This window comes from Balaenoptera borealis (genome assembly GCF_965194805.1).
Source record: "Balaenoptera borealis genome assembly, chromosome: 2".
NCBI classification, from domain to species: domain Eukaryota; kingdom Metazoa; phylum Chordata; class Mammalia; order Artiodactyla; family Balaenopteridae; genus Balaenoptera; species Balaenoptera borealis.
The window spans coordinates 169145464-169159671 of NC_138867.1; the positions used below are offsets into that span (position 1 = coordinate 169145464).

Consider the following 14208-nt stretch of genomic DNA (forward strand, 5'->3'; position numbering starts at 1 on the left):
CATGCCCTCCTTTTGCCAATGGCTTACCTCCCTAACACACAGGCCAGAGCAGGTCCATTAGAGGGCTCAGCCTCTGTACAGTCCAAATGGCCCATCCTCTGCCTGGCCTTGTCCATCAACCTGCTTCCCTGTCTCTCCCTTGCCTGCTCACTCTCAGGTTCGATGAAATCGCTGGGGGCTTTGACCAGCTCCCCCAGGCCCTGCATGCTGCCATCTTGCCCGGGACAGTCCAGCTCTACTCACCAGCAGAGGAGGTAGAGTCATACGGAGACCATGTCCACATCACCTACCAAACGCCTGACCCTCTGCAGACCAGGGTACATCTGACCGCCGATTACCTGATTGTGGCCACCACAGCCAAGGCTGCCTGACTCCTCTGTTTCCGGCCACCTCTCTCCCATGGCAAGGAGGACGCACTGAAATCCGTCCACTACAGCAGTGCCACCAAAGTGATCCTGACCCGCACGCAGCATTTCTGGGAGCACAAAGGCATCTTAGGGGGCAAGTCCAGCACCGACCAGCCTTCCGCTTCATCTTCTACGCCAACCACATCTTTCCCAACGGCACAGGGGTCATCCTGGCCTCCTATACCCTGGACGATGACTCCTCTTTCTTCGCTGTCATGGACATGCCCGGGCAATTGATATTGTCCTGGACGACCTGGCAGTAGTCCATGACCTCCCCAAGGAGGAGGTGTGGGCCCTGTGCCCCTATTCCACGGTCAGGCATTGGAGCCAGGACCCCTACTCCATGGGCGGCTTTGCCTCCTTCACTCCCTACCAGTATGTGGACTATGCCCAGGAACTCTGCCAGCCAGAAGGACAGGCCCACTTTGCTGGTGAGCACACAACCCTGCCCCCCGGCTGGATTGACACAGCAATCAAATCACGGCTCAGGGCGGCACAGAACATCCAAGAGGCTGTGGGCATGGCTTTGACCAAGGACCCCAGAGACCCAAAAGAACCCCACTCCAAAATGGAGCTATAGCTACACTTGAAACACAATACTGTAAATCAACTATACTTCAATTAAAAAAAAAAAAACACGGAGCTATAGCCAACTTTACGACACCAGGAACTGGAGTAACTCTGGTCACCATGGTCCACCAGGAGAAGTCTCAAAATCCACTCTCTCACTTTATCTCCACCTTTTTCCAAAGATGCCAACCAAGAGGTGCCACATAAGGCCAAGGAACAGAGTCCCTCTAATATTTGGCCACCCATGACCTTGGATTTATTGGCAATGTCTCAACAACAACAATGTGTGATATAGTGATTAAAACAGTAAAGCGTTCATTAAGTTTAAGGCTATCACTAAGTGTTTTATCTACATTCTGGGTGGCATCTAAATAATTATAGAATTGAGTGCTGAGAGTTAGGGAGGTCTTTGATTTCCAAGGACCTTGTCTGGGGTCCTTGGCTCGTCTGTTATTCCTTTAATCTGAGTCTAGCCCTACCTCCCCTCCCCATGTCTACTCCTCCATCTCCCGTGACTGTGAATTTTAAGAGAAGTTGGGAACTTAGATGGAGGCAACCTTGTGGCCAGCAACATGCTCGATGCTCTTCCATGTTATTAAAGCAATCCCCAGTGTACATAGTCTAATATTACTCCATTTTATAGATGAGGAAAACTGATTTTCCAAGAGGTTACATAACTTGCGTGAGGTCACAAATGCTGGTCTAGAGGGATCAAAACCTAAGTCATCTAACCCCAAATCTTCTTGCTTCTACACTCAGTGGCTCTGTCTTATTCTTTTTTGTATTCCTGAAAAAACAATTCACATTGTTGACATTCGGCAATGAATATGTTGAACGCTTGAGTGATAGAAGTTCTCAGAATTCACAGCATCAAAACTGCATCGTCTGCCCTCCATCCTTTTCCTATCCCCCTGGATCTTCTTTGCCTGGCAGCCCTGAGGGGTGAGGAGGCAGATAGATGGAGTCAATACTGATGAGAACTTTTAGGCAGACAGATGCATGAGGTCTAAAGAGGCCCATCATTTGGCAGTGACCTGGCCTGAATTATGTCCCTAAAGGACCTCTTGGAGGTATGAGTAATCACCCAGAGGATCACAGGAAGGGGCCAGGTGACTATGAGGTTAAAGGACAGTTCATCACCAAAGGCAAAAAGGTACCTTCAGAACCAGCTGAGAAAGTGCCATTCTCTTTAGAGTCTGAGGCTAGGACAGAACAACAAGGTACCCAAGAACCCTCCTCCAGCTGGGAGGGTCTGGGATCTTATCCTACTTGTAAGCTAACAAGTTAGCTTGCCACAGTTTCATGGATGCTGGCAGAAGACAAGAGACTCATGGGTCAGAGGCAAAGGATTTTATTACTCGTGCACAGCAAGTAGCATGAGCTCCCCAAGCCACCAAGTCCCAATGGGGGCAATGCAGAGGTACCCAGGTAGACACCATGCATGTAGTGGCGTTGCATTGCAGCTGAGGAACACTGAACTCAGAAAATTGACCAGCTGTATAGCAAGCAGTAAGCAAACCTGCTCTTTGTCGGGGGTGAGTAGGAGGTGGGGGAGGAGACATTGTCTCATCCCTCAACGTTGCTCACTAAAACACAGCTCTGAGAAACAGCCCAAGCAAAGAGCAGTCATGGCCTTGCATTTTAAGCATATCCAACAGGAATGTGCAGAGACACTCAGGCCTCATTGGTGATTGACTTTCCCAACATTGACGGACCCATACCTCAACCACTTCCCTACATAGTGTGGCTTCTGACTCCTTCCTCATGTTCACCTCCATAGGGGCTGGCGCTCCCAGTCTCACTGAGTCCCCAGTCTACCTCACTGTACACATGAAGTTCACATGGATTAAACAACCACTCTGATAGTGGCTCTGAAATCTGGTGAATCAGACCCAAATCCTGCCTTTGGTGAACTTGGAGACAAGCTTAGGGACTGTCTTATTCCATAAGGGCTGCTATAACAAAAATATAATAAACTGAGTGGCTTATAAACAACAGACATTTATTTCTTACAATTTTGGAGTCTAGAAAATCCAAGATTAAGGTGCCAGCAGATTCAGCAGATTTGGGCCCTCCTACTGGGAGCCCAATTTCTTGCTGTGTCCTCACACAGTGGCAGGAGCAAGGGAGTTCTCTGGGCTCTCTTTTATAAGGGCACTAATGACATTCATGAGGGCTCAACCCTCATGACCTAATCACCTCCCAAATCGCCACCTCTGACTACCATCATATTGGGGATTAGGTTTCAACATAAGAATTTGGTGGGGCAACAAAAATGTTCAGTCCATAGCAGGGACTATGACATACGTTCAAATAAGTGTGACAAGTGACAGATGATGGTGTTTGTCAGAAATAAAATAGGAAAAACCTTGGGATGCCAGAGGTGGGCTTCTTCCTGGATTATATCTGCTGAAGGCTGATGTCATCCATTATGTAGGGAGCAAGTAACAATCAAGATACAGAGCTATTTCATCAACACAAAGATCTCCCTCTTGCTGTGCCTCTGTAGTCACCTCCACCCCACTCCCTAGCCCCCAATAAACACAACCCCTAGCAACCACTAATCTGTTTTCAGTCACTATAATTTTATCATTTATAGAATCTTATATAAATAGAATCATGCAGTATGTGACCTTTTGAGACTGACTTTTTCACTCTACCTAATTCCCTGAGGTATATCCAAGTTGTATCCTGCATCGATAGTTTATTTGCTGTTAGTGCTGAGTAGCATTCTGTGGTACGGTGGTACCACCATTTGTTTAACCATTCACCTATTGAAGGGCATTTCAATTGTTCCCTGTTTCCCTGTTTTTTGGCTGTTACAAATAAGGGTGCCATGAACATTTGTGTACAGGTTTTTGCGTGAATATCAGCTTTCACTGCTCTGGGATAAATGCCTAAGTATGTAATTGTTGGGTCATATGGTAAGTTCATGTTTAGTTTTGTAAAATATTGTCAGACTCTTTCCTAAATGGCTATACCATTTACGTTCCCACTAACAATGAATAAGTGATCTACTTTCTCTTCATCCTCGCTAGCACTTGGTGTTATCACTGCTTTTTATTTTAGCTATTCTGAAAAGCTTGTGGTGATATCTCATTGTGATTTTAATTTGCACTTCAACAACGTTGAACATAAATGTCTTGTCATGTCATTGGCTCATTTTCTAATTGGATTGTTTGCATTTTTACCATTGAGTTTTGAGAGTTCTCTATTATATCCTAGATATGAGCCCTTTGTCAGTTATGTCGTTTGCAAATTTTTTTTCCTGTTTGTTGCTTGTCTTTACATCCTCTTAACAAGGTCTTTTGCAGAATAAGTTTTTAATTTTGATGAGGTCCAATTTAATATTTTCTTTTGTGGATCATGTTTTTATTGTCATTTCTAAGAACTCTTCACTAAGCCCTAGGTCCTAAAGGTTTTCTCCTGTTTTCTTATAAAGTTTTTATAGTTTTATGTGTTACATTTAAATCTATGACTCATTTTGAGTTGATTCTTGTGTAAGGTGTGAGCAATTTTTCAAATAAGTTGTATTATTCTTCTACTAATAAGTTTTATATACTCATGGTAGAAAAATCAGCAAATGCATGACATTACAGCAAAGAAAATTTAAATTTTTCATAATCCTACCACATACAGAAAATCAGTTACATTTAGATGTATGTCTTCCCAGCTTTTTTTTTAAATCCTTTGTTTTTTTATTTTTAGATTCCTTCCAATTCCTTTTGAAGATGAGGGAAGATTTCAAAATGAAACTTAAAGGTTAGATGGAATTTCATTCTCTTTCTTCTTCATCCTTTGATTGGCCAGTTTTGTAGATGAGAAAACTAAAGCTTAGAGAGGATAGACATCTTGCCTTCTGAAAAGTCCAGTCAGGACTTGAACTCAGCTCAACCTGACCACCAGCCATCATTCACCATGCTATACTCCGCACAAGGCTGGATTACAAAAAAAAGCCAACTGCTAGCACACAAAAAAGTAGAGGCAAAATTATTTGTCCAAGGCGTGGGATCGTTTGGCAAGCCCGCTTGTAACTAACATGGAGGTAGAATATATCCTAACAGCTCTGGCCTGGAGGGCTAAAAAAGGTACCCAGGGAGAAATGAATACTTTGAAAAACAACAAATTAAGCATAGAGGGTCAGAATATTATACAGCTATTAAGATAGAACTTAAGTGTGACCAGTGTTTTTATTACTAAAATAGATTATTTTCTGCAGGTGTCACAATAGAAAAATGGGCAGTGAAAGTTTCTAGAATAAAAACTTTCAAAAAGCAGCTATAAAAGATATTTTGGGAACAATTAGGGGAAATTTGCACGTGCACTGTTATCTGATGATGACAAGTTAACGTTAATTTTCTCAGGTGTGACATGGAGTAGTGTAATACTGTCTGCAACTTTCAAATGGGTGGGAGGCTGGGGAAGCTCTATCTGTCTAGAGAGAAAGAGAAAACGTGGCAAAATATTAACCTATGTCGTATGTAGGTAGAAAGAACACTGGTGTTCCTTGGGTCATTGTTTTAATTATTTCAATTTACTTTCAAAATAAAAAGGTAGATGTTGGGGTGGGAGAGAATCTCCTGACTTCTTTTCATAGCAAAACTTGCCTGAGCCATTGTGAGGAGCTAAGACCTTCCTGAGTCCCCCTCTAGGTGACATCTGCCATTCTAATGGTAGTTTGGGCATTCGGGGAGATTTTTTTTAACCCTGGGCATTGGAAGACTGGCACTTGTGGCAGCACCAGGGTTTTCTTTTGGGATCATTTAGCGCTGTCCGCAATGTTCTTCCCTTCCTAATTAAGGTATTGTAGGTATAGGACAATGAGTCACAAACAGCTAGCACCCCTTAACCAGAATAACTCTCACCTCTGGTAATTACTTTCTCCCAAAAAGAAGCAAATACTGTATTTTTGAGGTTAAGTTGAAACAAAAAGCGAGCTTTCCCTGACCGGGAATCGAACCCGGGCCGCGGCGGTGAGAGCGCCGAATCCTAACCACTAGACCACCAGGGAGCACATGACAGTGACTTCTACATCGAGCTAGACTAAGTGTAAAAGGTGTGACGTAAACTGGGTTCGTGAATATGATTACATGAACCTCGGGTACTTACACCGCCTCCCTTTTCCACCTAGACAGTCTCTCGGCCACTGTAAATCCGAAAAAACAGGCAGTGGAGAACAGCTGGAACGGTAAAGTCTGAATATGGCTGCCTTCTCAGAAAACAGGAAAAAAAAAAAAAAAACGCCAGCAGCACGGGGGAAATGTTCTTACATATGTTAACCTAGCCGAAGGTGGCAAAAAGCGCCTGTCAGAAGTGGGATTCGAACCCACGCCCCCATTCGGAGACCAGAAAGCCCATAGGGAAGGTACACACCTTGAGTCTGGCGCCTTAGACCACTCGGCCATCCTGACACGCTGCAAACTGCTTACTCATACAGAGCCTGCTTCCTGCGGCAGCCTGCTGCGCTGCCCCGCCTCACGGTCCGGGCGGGCTGTCGCTGGATCCGCCCGGCCAGGGCAAAGGAGAACCGCCTGTCGGGCCCCGGCCGCCAGCCGCGGAGCTCTTGTAGAACACGGGGCACTCCGGAGTGCCCAACCTCGCTCTCCCGGGCGAAGCCGGAAATCGAGCCGAATCTCCAGAAGCAAGGACAATCCCGCTAGAAAACCAGAGGGGTTAGTGACCACCCGGCCCAGCAAAGGAGGGAAACTATAGCAGCAAAGGCAAAGAGAAAGCGCCAGGATGCAGCCCACCCGGGGTACCCGCCACTGCCAGATCCCGGGTTCCCGCCGCACATTCCTGGCCCTAGCTGCGAAAACTGGCTAGACGAGTGAATACGAGGAAAGCACTGGAATGTACGCTTGGCACAGGGTAAGCGACAGTGATTACTGTTGTTGCTTCAAAATTATGAGGGCTTTCTGCCTTATTGTCTCTGGCATACCCATCCTCTTAAGGTGCACCCCTCTTCCTCTGCCAAGTCACCCAGCCGTGGTTAGAGATAACGGGGAGATCAGTGTTCAAGAAAAAAAATTCATTCATGACACTTGTTAAAGCACTGTAAGGGAGACTTTATTCAAGGGGGGCGTTATCAAGATATGTGTAGGTACCACTGCACCAGGGTCTTGCAGTGGGGGAGGAGAGATTGGACTCAGCTCTGAGTACAACAAGGGAGAGTGGAAATTTATAGCCAAAGAGAGAGGTGGGGGGCCGACACTGGATGGAAAATTACTAAGGGGGGGATTCTGTACAAACCGATCTAACAGGGTTCTTGCTGAAGGTAGGCCAGGATATCAGACATCACCTGGCAGATGGTAGAGGACAAGGAGCCCCATTATATATTCAGGGTGATCACATATCAAGGATGGGGCATTCTGGTTAAACATATTTAGCAGGATTCTTGCTAAAAATGGACATTGTAGAGAGAAACATGGAAGTCCAAAAGACAGGCCTAGTTGAAAAAGAGTTCAGGGGAGCAGTTAACAAAAGAGTGCAAAGATAGCAAGAGTGCTTTAGCATCAAATGGAAAGTCCCCACTCCTGTGCTCCAGACCACATGCCATTCACTCACTCATTCATTCATTTGTTCATTGAGTCTTTATTGATATAGCAGTGAACAAAGTTCCTGCCCTGGCAAGCTGACTGACAGTGAAGGGCACAGTCAGCACAAACAAACATACAGGCTGTAAGGACAAAACAAAAGCAGGGCAATGAGATGGTGGAAGTCTATTTTTAGACCGGCTTGATCAAGTAAGACCTCACTGCAGTGACTTTTTCTAAAAATAATTTTCGAAAAGTAAAACACATGACTCCCATGCAAATATATGAATGATGCACAAGTATCAAGATTTTACTCAACTCATTAATGAGGGGCTCTGTAAGATGTTATAACCAATTCAAAGGAGATTTTGAAGATATTTTTTTAATAGTCAGCCAAAGGAATGTTGAAAAGAGATTGCTAACAGATGGAAGACAGGTTAATATATTAAGGGTATAATAAACTGTGATGTTTAAGGTATGGTCACTACTTTGGGGTTGTTTTTTTCCACTAGAGATAAATCAGGTGCATCTCTTGACAAATTTTATTTGTATTGCTATAAATAGGAATCTTTGGCTTTGCTCTCAGACAGAAACCGGTTTTCTACCAGTTAATTTCTACCCATATAGAATTGTAAAATAAAGTCAGTAGAAGCCAATCAAAGGTGCACATGGAAGCAGATAATCCCCAAAAGATCTGCTAGACAATGCTAAGCTGTAAGGACACCTAGTGTCCAAGAGAATCAGAGCCGAATAGCAGTTAAAGCACTAAAAACACATTTTATCCGGGAACTACTGCAATAGGGGAAAAGAGACCTTATATAATAGAACTGGGCTCAATTCCAAATACAGCAAGGAAAAGTGGGGATTTATAGCTAAGGAGCAGGGTGGGGTCTCTGGTTGCAAAATGGCTAAGAAGAGACATCAAGAGTAGAGAGATTCTTGCTAAACTGATGTAATAGGATTTCTGCAGGCCAGGGTCATCAGATATCACCTGGAGGATGGTGGGGATAAGGAGTTTGATTAGCTGTGGAGGGTGATCAGGTATTAAAGGTGGGGGGATCCTCACTAGACTAACTAGCAGGATTCTTATTAAAATTAGACTCTACAAGGCAGGACATGGAAGCGCAAGGTCAAGGCCTAGTTGAAAAGAGGACTCAGAGGAGCCTGACTAAATTTTGGTCAAAGAAGGAACTTTTGTCACTAATAATCTCTTTTCTATTTCCAAGTTTGGATAATCATTTCTTTCACATTGGAGCCTTAACTGAAGGGAGGACATAAGCATTGAGAGAAGGGGAGGGATGTTTTCCACAACCCTGACAATAATATCCTAATTTCTCTGGTGGCCTACCTGGCCTTCAGGAACTTCTGGCCAGCCTGACCTTACCTCACAGTCTCCCATGTACCCCAGTGAGCTACCTGCTTTTTCCTCAACATGCTTGATCTACCTTCATTCCTTCTAACTCACCCAGAAAATCCTCTGAGACCCTGGAGGGCAAGGACCAGGGATGCAGCAGGGAAGAAAACAAAATGTCTGTGCTCAAGAAGCTCACATTCCAGCAAAGAAAGATGGAAAATAAATAAAATAATTATATGTGGGGAATGATAAGTACTGTGAAGAAAAATAGAGAAAGAAGGGTAGAGAGAGATGTAAGTGGCTCAGAAGGCCTCTCAGGATGTGGCTTTTGAGCAGACATTTGAAGAGAGTCAGGGAGCAACCAGATAGAATATCTGTGGGGAGAGAGAACAGATGCAAAGGCCAGAAAGGAGTGCAAAACAGACAAAGTGGCTGGAACTGAATGAGAGGGCCTGGTGCCAGCCTGAGTGAAGAGGAGAGCTGAGGTTTGGTAAGATATGGCCTGCTCTCCAAGGATCCTCTGCCTGCTATATGGAGAGTGGACTGCAGAGTGCATGAATGCAGCAAGGAGAAGAGTTGAGAGGCTAGTGCAAGCTCCCTTGGATGGACCAGGGGAACAGCAGGCCAGGTGGTGAGAGATAGTTGAATTCTGGATATATTTCTAAGATGGAGCCAATAAGATTTGTTGATGCACAAGAAGTAAAGAAGTGGCGTGTAACTAGAGGAATTTGGGCCTGAGCAATTGGCTAACAGGGAAGGCAGGGAGGAGGCAGACTGTGGAGGAGGGAGAGTATTGTTTTTGATCTTCAAGTTTAAGATGCCTGTTAGTCATCACTAATTATTAGAGAAATGCAAATCAAAACTACAATGAGGTATCACCTCACACAGTTAGAATGGGCATCATCAGAAAATCTACAAACAACAAATGCTGGAGAGGGTATGGAGAAAAGGGAACCCTCTTGCACTGTTGGTGGGAATGTAAATTGATACAGCCACTATGGAGAACAATATGGAGGTTCCTTAAAAAACTAAAAATAGATCTACCATATGACCCAGCAATCCCACTACTAGGCATATACCCTGAGAAAACCATAATTCAAAAAGACCCATGCACCCCAATGTTCATTGTAGCACTATTTACAATAGCCAGGACATGGAAGCAACCTAAGTGTCCATTGACAGACAGATGGAATAAAGAAGATGTGGTACATATATACAATGGAATATTACTCAGCCATAAAAAGGAACGAAATTGAGTTATTTGTTGAGACGTGGATGGATCTAGAGACTGTCACACAGAGTGAAGTAAGTCAGAAAGAGAAAAACAAATATCGTATATTAACGCATATATGTGGAACCTAGAAAAATGGTGCAGATGAATCAGTTTGCAGGGCAGAAATAGAGACACAGATGTAGAGAACAAACATATGGACACCAAGGGGGGAAAGTGGCGGGAGGTGGGCGGGTGGTGTGATGAATTGGGAGACTGGGATTGACATGTATACACTAATATGCATAAAATGGATAACTAATAAAAACCTGGTATATAAAAAAATAAATTAAATTAAATTAAAAAAAATTTTAAATGCCTGTTAGAGGAGTCAAGTAGCAGATAGATACCAGCATCTGGAGTACAGTGGGAGATATAAAGTGGAAGGTCATTGGCCAATAAATTGTATTTATTTGTATCTCTGCCATAAAACAGGGAATTCGCTGGCAGTCCAGTGGTGAGGACTCCGCACTCCCACTTCAGGGGACACGGGTTCTATCCCTGGTCAGGGAGCTAAGATCCCGCCTGCCGCCTGGGGCAAAAAAAAAAAAAAAAAAAAGCCATATAACAGGATGAGCTCACCTGGAAAGTGGGTAAAGAGGCCAAAGACTGAGCCGTGGGACATTCCAATAAGTTGAGAAAGAGGAGGAAGCAGCACAGAAGGCTGAGAAAGAATGGCCAGTGGGAAAGAAAGAAAAAGAGGAGACTGTGGTGTTGTAGAAGCCATGTGGAGAAAGAGGGTAGAGGAAAAGAAAGTGATCAACTGTCCAATGCTGCCGAGGAGAGTAACTTGAGAACCCAGTGGAGCAGGGTTCTGGTGAGGTTGGAGGACAGACTGGAGGTGGTGACAGTACATACTGATGCCCTTTGGGAGGTGTTCTGCCTTAAATGGCATCAGCAATATGGAATGCGAGCTGCAGGAGACCACAGAATCAAGGTTTGGGTTTGTTTGAAAACAGACATTACATGATGTGTTGTATTGATGGCAATGATCCAGTGTTGTTACACTTCTTAGCATTCTCTGGACCCCTCTGGCCATGTGGTGAAGACTATTTCTCATGGTTTTTGTTTGTTCAAAAAAAAAAACTGAGGAGGGACTCCCCTGGTGGCACAGTGGTTAAGAATCCGCCTGCCAATGCAGGGGACATAGGTTCAAGCCCTGGTCTGGAAAGATCCCACATGCGGTGGAGCAACTAAGCCTCTGAGACACAACTACTGAGCCTGTGCTCTAGAGCCCGCGAGCCACAACTACTGAGCCCGTGAGCCACAACTACTGAGCCCGCATACCATAACTACTGAAGCCAGCGTGCCACAACTACTGAAGCCCGTGCGCCTAGAGCCCGAGCTCCGCAAGAAGAGAAGCCACTGCAATGAAAAGCCCGCACACCGCAACGAAGAGTAGCCCCCACTCGCCGCAACTAGAGGGAGCCCGCGCACAGCAACGAAGACCCAACGCAGCCAAAAATAAATAAATACATTTATTAAAAAGAAAAACAACCTGAGGAGAAATTGATATAACATAAAATTAACTTTTCAAAGTAGCGTTTAGTACATTCACAATGTTGTACAACCACTATCTCCAAAATATTTTCATCATCACAAAAGCATACCTTGTACCTGTTAAGCAGTTACTCCCTGTCTTAGTCAGCTTGGGCTCCTGTAATAAGATACCATAGACTGGATGGCTTAATAAAAATGTATGTTCTCATGGTTCTGAGGGCCCCACCCTCATGAACTTGTCTTAACCTAATTAGCTCCCAAAGGCCCCATCTTAAAATACCGTCACATTGGGGAGTAGGGCTTCAACATGTAAATTTGGGGTGGCACAATTCAGTCCCCAGCACTCCCCATTCCTCCCTTCCTCTAGCCCCTGGCAACCACCAATCTGCTTTATATCTCTGTGAATATACCTATTCTGGACATTTCATATAAATGGAATCATATTATAGACAATCTTTTGTGCAGGGCTTCTTTCACTTAGCTCACACACCAAGTAAGTGTGCATCCATATTGTAGCATGTATCATTACTTCATTCCTTTTCATGGCTGAATAATATTTCATTGTATGGATATATCACAATTTGTCCATTGATAGACATTTGGGCAATTTTAGCTATTATGAATAGTGCTCCTATAAACTGATGTGTACATGTGTTTAAGTACCTGTTTTCAATTCTTTGGGTAAATACCTAGGAATAGATTGCTGGGTTATTGGTAATTCTATTTTGGGTCATTAGAATCTATTTTCCACAGTTGTTGAACAATTTACATTCCCACTGGCCATGTATGAGGGTTCCAATTTCTCCTATTCCCTCCCCAGCTGCTTTTTTTTTTTTTTTTTGATTATAGCCACCCTACTGGGTATGAAGTGGTGCCTCACTGTGGTTTTAATTTGCATTTCCCTAAAGACTAATATATTTTCATGTGCTTGTTGGCCATTTGTATGTATTCTTTGGAGAAATGGCGATTTCTTTGTCCATTTAAAAACTTCGGTTGTTTGTCTTTTTGTTATTCAGTTGTAAGAGTTCTTTGTATATTCTGGATACTAGACCTTTATTAGCTATATGACTTGCAAATATTTTTCTCCATTCTGTATGTTGTCTTTTCATTCTTCATAATGTCCTTGATGCACAAAAGTTTTTCATTTTGATTACGTGTAATTTATCTATTTTTCTTTTGCTGCTCATGCTTTTGGTACCCATGACATAAATCACTGCAAGATCCTTTTTGACCCACCTCCTAGAGAAATGGAAATAAAAACAAAAATAAACAAATGGGACCTAATGAAACTTAGAAGCTTTTGCACAGCAAAGGAAACCATAAACAAGGCGAAAAGACAACCTTCAGAATGGGAGAAAATATTTGCAAACAAAGCAACTGACAAAGGATTAATCTCCAAAATCTACAAGCAGCTCATGCAGCTCAATCTCAAAAAAACAAATAAGTCAATCCAAAAATGGGCAGAAGACCTAAACAGACATTTCTCCAAAGAAGATATACAGATTGCCAACAAACACATGAAAGGATGCTCAACATCACTAATCTTTAGAGAAATGCAAATCAAAACTACAATGGGGTATCACCTCACACCTGTCAGAATGGCCATCATCAAAAAATCTACAAACAATAAATGCTGGAGAGGGTGTGGAGAAAAGGGAACCCTCTTGCACTGTTGGTGGGAATGTAAATTGATACAGCCGCTATGGAGAACAGAATGGAGGTTCTTCAAAAAACTAAAAATGGAACTACCATATGACCCAGCAATCCCACTACTGGGTATATACCCTGAGAAAACCATAATTCAAAAAAAGTCATGTACCACAATGTACATTGCACCTCTATTTACAATAGCCAGGACATGGAAGCAACCTAAGTGTCCATCGACAGATGAATGGATAAAGAAGATGTGGCACACATATACAATGGAATATTACTCAGCCATAAAAAGAAACGAAATTGAGTTATCTGTAGTGAGGTGGATGGACCTAGAGACTGTCATAGAGAGTGAAGTAAGTCAGAAAGAGAAAAACAAATGCCATATGCTAACACATTTATATGGAATCTAAAAAAAAAAAGAGGTTCTGAAGAACCTCGGGGCAGGACAGGAATAAAGACTCAGACATAGAGAATGGACTTGAGGACATTGGGAGGGGGAAGGGTAAGCTGGGACAAAGTGAGAGAGTGGCATGGACATATATACACTACCAAATGTAAAATAGATAGCTAGTGGGAAGCAGCTGTATAGCACAGGGAGATAAGCTCAGTACTCTGTGTCCACCTAGAGGGGTGGGATAGGGAGGGTGGGAGGGAGACACAAGACGGAAGAGATATGGGGATGTATGTATATGTATAGCTGATTCACTTTGTTATACAGCAGAAACTAACACACCAGTGTAAGGCAATTATACTCCAATAAAGATGTAAAAAAAAAAAAAAAAAAAAAGAGTGGACCAGAAGGAGTGGACTAGAAAGAGAGGTGGTGTTAGAGCAAGATACTTGAAATACCTAGAATACCTTTTGAGAGGAACTGAAATGTTTCCAGGTAGCAAGAAGATGCAGTGCTTAGGACTGCTG

At 43.4% G+C, this 14208-nt stretch overlaps 1 pseudogene across 1 annotated transcript in view; it reads left to right on the forward strand.

The window, feature by feature from the left end:
* Nucleotides 1-14208, forward strand: part of LOC309623026 (L-amino-acid oxidase-like) — a 66118-nt pseudogene that overhangs the window by 50219 nt on the left and 1691 nt on the right. The window contains exon 8 of the transcript XR_014249949.1: nt 158-6845. The product of XR_014249949.1 is annotated as an L-amino-acid oxidase-like (transcript). The remainder of the gene's footprint in view (nt 1-157; nt 6846-14208) is intronic.